This window comes from Tamandua tetradactyla, chromosome 2, assembly GCF_023851605.1.
Source record: "Tamandua tetradactyla isolate mTamTet1 chromosome 2, mTamTet1.pri, whole genome shotgun sequence".
Taxonomy (NCBI): Eukaryota; Metazoa; Chordata; class Mammalia; order Pilosa; family Myrmecophagidae; genus Tamandua; species Tamandua tetradactyla.
The window spans coordinates 138,992,210-138,998,371 of record NC_135328.1 but is presented as its reverse complement, the minus strand read 5'-3'; the positions used below and the strand labels follow the sequence as shown (position 1 = coordinate 138,998,371).

Sequence of the window (6,162 nt, the reverse complement as noted above, 5' to 3'; positions counted from 1 at the left end):
GGAAGGGGCAGTGGAAGAGCAGGGGATGGGACTGGCAGGGGCACCAGAGAGCAGGGTTAGGGAGCGCGCGGGCGGGGAGGTTGTGCCCCAGGGAGGGATGCGCCATCCTGAGAAAGTGCTGCTCCCCCCTCCCCCACCCCGAACCTGAGCTCGGCAGTAACAGCAGCAGGAGGTTTCCACGCGGCTGGAGGGAGCCGAGGCCGCGCAGCCAAGCCCGGCGCGCCCCACCCGGGTGCGGGCCTAGGAGCGGCCAGGAGCGCGCCGGCTGGGACAGGCCGGTGAAGGCGCGCGGGGCCCGGCCAGACAGAGGCGGGATCGCAGCGAACGCGGGGGGGCGCTCGAAGGCGCCGCGGGCCTCGGGCGGGTCCCAGGACCCTCCCCCGCGGGAGGACGCGGGTCTCGCGCTGCACATCGGTGCGCGGCCATGCGGAGGAAGCCGTGTCGCTGCCAGGGCACACGGGAGACGCAGCCTCGGACGGGGACGGGCGCGCGCGGGCAGAGCGGCGACCCCGGCTGCCCCCGGCTGCGCCGACTTCACCCCGCATCGCTCCCGGGCGCAACCCGGCGGCGCGCCCCCTTACTGCACCCAGGGCACGCGCCCGGAGTCGGCGGCTGCACGGGGCTCGCTGCGCCCGCTCGGCCACCGCTCGCTTCCGGAGGCGCTCGCACCTGTGTCAGAGCCGCCCGCGGCGGCCCGCGCGGCCCGAGGACAACTTCCGCGCTGTCTGTCGGTCCCCGCGCGCCGAGGCCCGAAGTTGGAGCGCCGGCGCCGGCACGGGCAGCAGCGTGGTTTAAAAGTGGCTGCGGGCGCCGCTGCTCGCGCAGTACCCGCAGTCCTTCCTGGACAACTGCTAAGACGACCTGGAGGTGTGCCGGCAGATCGGGGACCCCGACCTGGACGCCATCGGGGTGCTGGCGCCCGTGCACCGCCGCCGCTTCCTGGAGGACGTGGGCCACCTGCGGGAGCAGGATGAGGCCACCGCCGACCTCTGCTTCACGCTCAAGCCGCCGCCTCCCGCCGACCCCGGGTTCCCCGAAGCCTTCCGAAGTCTCGGCCGCCGGAGCCAGCCCCGCAGGGCCCACCGCACCCGGGAGAGGATGAGCCACCCCCGGCTGAAGCAGAAGATCCTGATCCAGGACAAGATGATGCGCGATGGTGTGCGCCGGGGCAAGGCCCCGCACCCACGTCAGGTGAGCAGGGGGCGGGCGTCGGGCCTGCGGCTTCTCTACATTTTTCTCTTGCGGCTGCTCATTCCTTCCTTGCAGGGTCACAGGTGCGGGTGAGGCGGACTCTGCACCCTTCGCCCTCAGCTGGGGCCGGGTCTCCGCGCAGCCCCTGGCGGAACCGAGTCCTGGGCTCCTGCGGTGCTCTGGGGGCCGTGGGATCTGAAGGGCAGGAGAAGACTGGGTAATAGCTACCTTGTCTTGGGCCTTCCTTTTCTTCTTGTCTTTCTTTGCATTTTGAGTGACTCCAAAGAGACACTGGCTGTAGTATGTCTTTGTGCTCGGTGCGCAAGGAAAGTGACCTCCCTTCTGCCCGGGACTCCCCCACAGCGGCTCAATGTAAAGTTGCCAGGGTTGGGGCTAGACATGGGGTTTTGATGGGACGGGCGTTAATAAGGTGCAGGCAAGCTCCCTTGAGATGAGTTTTTTCCCCCGAAGGGTACAGAATGCAGGCAGGCACTATGGCCTGGGGTTCCCAGGGCGTCCCACACTTGGGAGGGGAAGGCTGTGCTCAAGGAGAGGAGCTTTTTAAGACTGAGGGAGGAGGGCGCCAGGAAGGGCCTGGAAGCTCCATGGCTGCTGGGCATGGCAGGCCCAAGGATGGGGCTTGGGTGTCAAAGTAACTAACATAAAGACCCAGTTCCAAGCGGCGCGCAGTCCACCCAGAGTTTGCCTGGCGTGGGTCCCCATGGCTGCTCCACAGGCTCACCAGAGCCCTTCCCTGGCCACACTGGAAAGTGCACAGGCTCGCAGGAAGACACCTGCCTGGGAAGCCCAGGAGGAACATGCAGAGGTGCTGGGGCCGCAGCCGTGCAGAGCAGCCGGTGGAGCAGCCATGGGGACCCACGCCAGGCAGACTCTGGGCGGAGGCCGCACCACTGAGAACGGGGACTTTTTGGTAGTTGCTTTGACACCCAAGCCCCACCCTTGGGCATACCATGCCCAGCAGCCACGGAGCTTCCCTGCACGCTCCTCCATCAGTCCTGAAAAGCTCCTCTCCTTGCACACAGCCTTCCCCTCCCAAATGCAGGGATGCCCTGGGACCATCAGGCCATAGCGCCTGCCTGCGTGCTGTACCCTTCCGTGGAAAAAACTCATCCCAAGGGAGCGTGCATGTGCCTCATTAATGCCCCCCATCCAACACCTGTGCCCCTGCCCCACCCCTGGCAACTTTACAGATGCCCCACTGTGGGGGAGACCCCAGTAGCAGGGCGGTCACTTTCCCTGCGCACCTAGTACAATGGCACACGACAGCCAGTCCCTCTTTGGGAGTCACTCAAAATGCAAAGAAAGACAAGGAAGGAGAAAAAGAAGGCCCAAGACAAGGTAGCTATTACCCAGTCTTCTCCTGCCCTTCAGATCCCATGGCCCCCAGAGCACCGCAAGAGCCCAGGACTCGGTTCTGCCAAGGGCACGCCGGGGGCTGCGCGGAGACCCGGCCCCGGCAGAGGGCGAAGGGTGCAGAGTCCGCCTCACCGGCACCTGTGACCCTGCAAGGAAGGAATCAGCAGCCGCGAGAGAAAAATCAGAGAAGCTGTAGGCCGGATGCCAGAACCCGCGCGTGCCTGCTCACCTGGCGGGGGTGCGGGGCCTTGCCCCAGCGCACACCATCGCGCACCAGCTTGTCCCGGATCAGGATCTTCAGGTTTAGCCCGGGGGTCCCTGCGGGGCTGGCTCCTGCGGCCAAGGGCTTGGAAGGCTACTTGGGACCTGGGGTCGGTCGGAGGCGGCGGCTCGAGAGTAAAGTAGAGGCCGGCGGTGGCCGTGTCCTGTTCGCGCAGGCGACCCACGGCCTCCAGGAGGCGTCGGTGGTGCGCGGGCGCCAGCACCCTGATGGCGTCCAGGTCGGGGTCCCCGATCTGCCGGCACATCTCCAGGTCGTCGTAGCCGGTGTCCAGGAAGTACTGTGCATACTGCTCGAGCCGCAGCACCCGCAGCCACTCCTACACCTCGCTGCTGCCCGTGCCGGCGCCGGTGCTCCAACTTCGGGTCTTGGCACACGCGGGGGCCAGGGTGCCCAATGGGCAGGGGCAGGGGCAGGGCCAGGTGCTGGTTTATGGCCAGGGATCGGGCCAGGGACTTTGGCAGATTCAGGAGCTGGGCCAGGGGCAGGGGCAGGGCCAGGGCCAAAGTCTGTGGCAGGGGCAGGGCAGGGCCAGGGGCAAGGCCAGGGGCAGGGACAGCGGCAGGGGCCTGGTCATGGGCAGGACAAGGGGTAGGGGCAGGGCCGAGGTCTGCGGCAGCGTCACGGACAGGGCCAGGGAGTGGGATGGGGCAGGGCCAGGTGCTAGGGCAAGGGCAGGGGCATGGCCAGGGGCAGGGGCAGTGATGAGGGTTGTGGCATGTGCAGGCGCACGGCCAGGAGATGGAGCAGGGGCAGTGGCAGGGCAGAGCCAGGGACAGGAGCTGGGGCAGAAGCATAGGCAGGGGCTTGGCTGGGCCAGGGTCAGAAGCAGGACAAGGGGCTGGAGCTGGGGTAGCTCCATGGGCATGGCGGGACAGGGCCAGGGGCAGGGCACCGGGCAGAGGCAGTGCCAGGGACATGGCCAGGGACAGGGGAAGGGTCAAGGACTGGGGCAGGGCCATGGGCTGGGGTAGGGGCAGTGGCAGGACCAGGGCCAGGAGCTGGGGCGGGCCCAGGGTCAGGGCCCGTGGCAGGGGCAGGGGAAGGGGCCCGGGCTGGGGTAGGGTCAGGGCAGGATAGGGACTGAGGCAGGCCCTGGAACAAGGTAATGGGGAGGGTCAGGGCCAGGAGCTGTAGGAAGCCCAGGGGCAGAGCCAGGGCCAGGGCCTGGGGCAGGGACAGAGCAGGGGAAGGGGCTGGGCCAGGGAAGGGGAAAGGCCAGGGGCAGGGGCAGGGGCAGGGGCAGGGGCAGGGGCAGGCTAGGGTTGGGGCAGGGTCATAACCAGGCGCAGGGGCAGAGACAGGGCCAGGGCCTAGGACAGGGGCAAGGGAAGGGCCAGGGGCTGGGGAAGGGCAGGGGCTGGGGCAAGGGAAAGGGCAGGGGCATGGGCTGGGGCATGGACAGGGACTTGGCCAGGGGCTAGGGCAGGTCCAGGGGCTGGGTCACGGTCAGGTGCAGGGGCAGGGCAGGAGCAAGGGCAGGGCCTGGGGCTGGGGGAGGCGCAAGGTCAGGGGTAGGGTGGGGCAAGGGATGGGCCAGTGGCCGGACCATGGCCAGGTTTGGGTTAGTGACTAGTGCAGGGCGAGGGCCAGGGCCTGAGACAGGCCCAAGGGCAGGGCCAGGGCCAGGGGCAGGGGCAGGGGAAAGGGTATGGCAGGGTAGGGGCAGGGGCTTAGCAGGGCCAGGGCCAGGGGCTGGGGTAGGGACAGGGCCAGGGGCAAGGCTGGAGGCAGGGACAGGGGCAGGAGGAGCAATAGCAAGCCCAGGGGCAGGGCAGGGGTGGAGGCAGGGCCGGGTCAGGACAGGGTCATCACCAGGCACAGGGGCAGGGGCAGGGCCAAGGGCAGGGGCAGTGCCAGGGTCAGAGGCAAGGGTAGGGGCAGGACCAGGCGCTTGGCAGGTACCAGGCAGGAGAAAAGGCAAGCCCAGGGGCAGGGGCAGGGCCAGGGGCTGGGGCAGGGGCAGGGGCAGAGGCAGGGGCAGGACCAGGGGCTTCGCAGGGTCGGGACAGGGTCATGACCAGGTACAGTGGCAGGGCCAGGGCCAGGACCTGGGTCAGGGGCAGGGGCAGGGCCAGGGGCTGGAGCAGGGCATTGTCAGGGGCACAGCCTGGGGCAGGGGCAGGAGCCTGAGCAGGGCAGAGGGAGGGCCAGGGGCAAGGCCAGGGGCAGGGACAGCGGCAGGGGCCTGGTCATGGGCAGGACAAGGGGTAGGGGCAGGGCCGAGGTCTGCGGCAGAGGCACAGACAGGGCCAGGGACTGGGATAGGGAAAGGGCCAGGGTTAGGACAGGCAGGGTCAGGGACAGGGTAGGGGTATGGTAGGGCCAGTGGCAGCCGCAGGGCCAGGTGTTGGGGCAGGGACAGGGGCATGGCAGGGGCAGGGTCATGGCTAGGGCAGGACCAGGGACAGGGACGAGGCAGCGGCAGGTCAAGGGCCAGGGGCTGGGGCAGGGGCAGTGGCAGGGCCAGGGGCTAGGGCAAGGGCAGGGGCATGGCCAGGGGCAGGGGCAGTGATGAGGACTGGGGCATGTGCAGGGGCACAGCCAGGAGATGGAGCATGGGCAATGGTAGGGCAGGGCCAGAACCAGAACCAGGGCCAGAAGCAGGGGCTGGGGCAGAAGCATAGGCAGGGGCAGGGCAGGGGCAGTGGCACGGGCTTGGCTGGGCCAGGGTCAGAAGCAGGACAAGGGGCTGGAGCTGGGGTAGCTCCACAGGCATGGCGGGCCAAGGGCAGAGGCAGTGCCAGAGGCATGGCCAGGGGCAGGGGAAGGGCCTAGGGCTGGGACAGGGCAGGGCTAGGATCAGGGCCAGGGGCCTGGACAGGGGCAGGGCATAGGGCAGGGCTAGGGACTGGTACAGGGGCCAAGGCAGGGCCAGGGGTTGGTGCAGGGTAGGGGCAGGGGCAGTGCCAGGGGCAGGCCCAGGGTCTGGGGCAGGGCCAGGGGCATGGCCGGGGCAGGGCATGGTGAGGGGCAGTGATTGAGGCAGGGCCAGGGCTAGGGGCTGAGGTAGGAACTGGAGCAGGGCCAGGGCCAGGACATGGGGTAGGCCCAGGACAGGGCCAGTGCCAGGGGCAGGGGTAGGGGCAGGGCCAGGGGCTGGGTTAGGGCCAGGGGCAAGGGCAGGGCAAGAGAATTTGCAGGGCCAGGGGCAGTGGCATGGCCATTGGCAGGACCACGGGCTTGGGAAGTGGCAGGGGCTTGGCAATGCCAGGGGCAGGGGCAGGAGAAGGGTCAAGGACTGGGACAGGGGTAGGGGCTGGGGAAGGGCCATGCCTGAGGTAGGGGCAGGGACTGGGGTACGGCCAGGGGCA

General features: G+C 68.9%; 1 pseudogene; it reads left to right on the top strand.

Moving 5' to 3' along the window:
* The first annotated feature begins 424 nt into the window (after nt 1-424).
* Nucleotides 425-1,403, top strand: LOC143657499 (sterile alpha motif domain-containing protein 5 pseudogene; annotated as a pseudogene).
* The last annotated feature ends 4,759 nt before the right edge of the window (nt 1,404-6,162 follow it).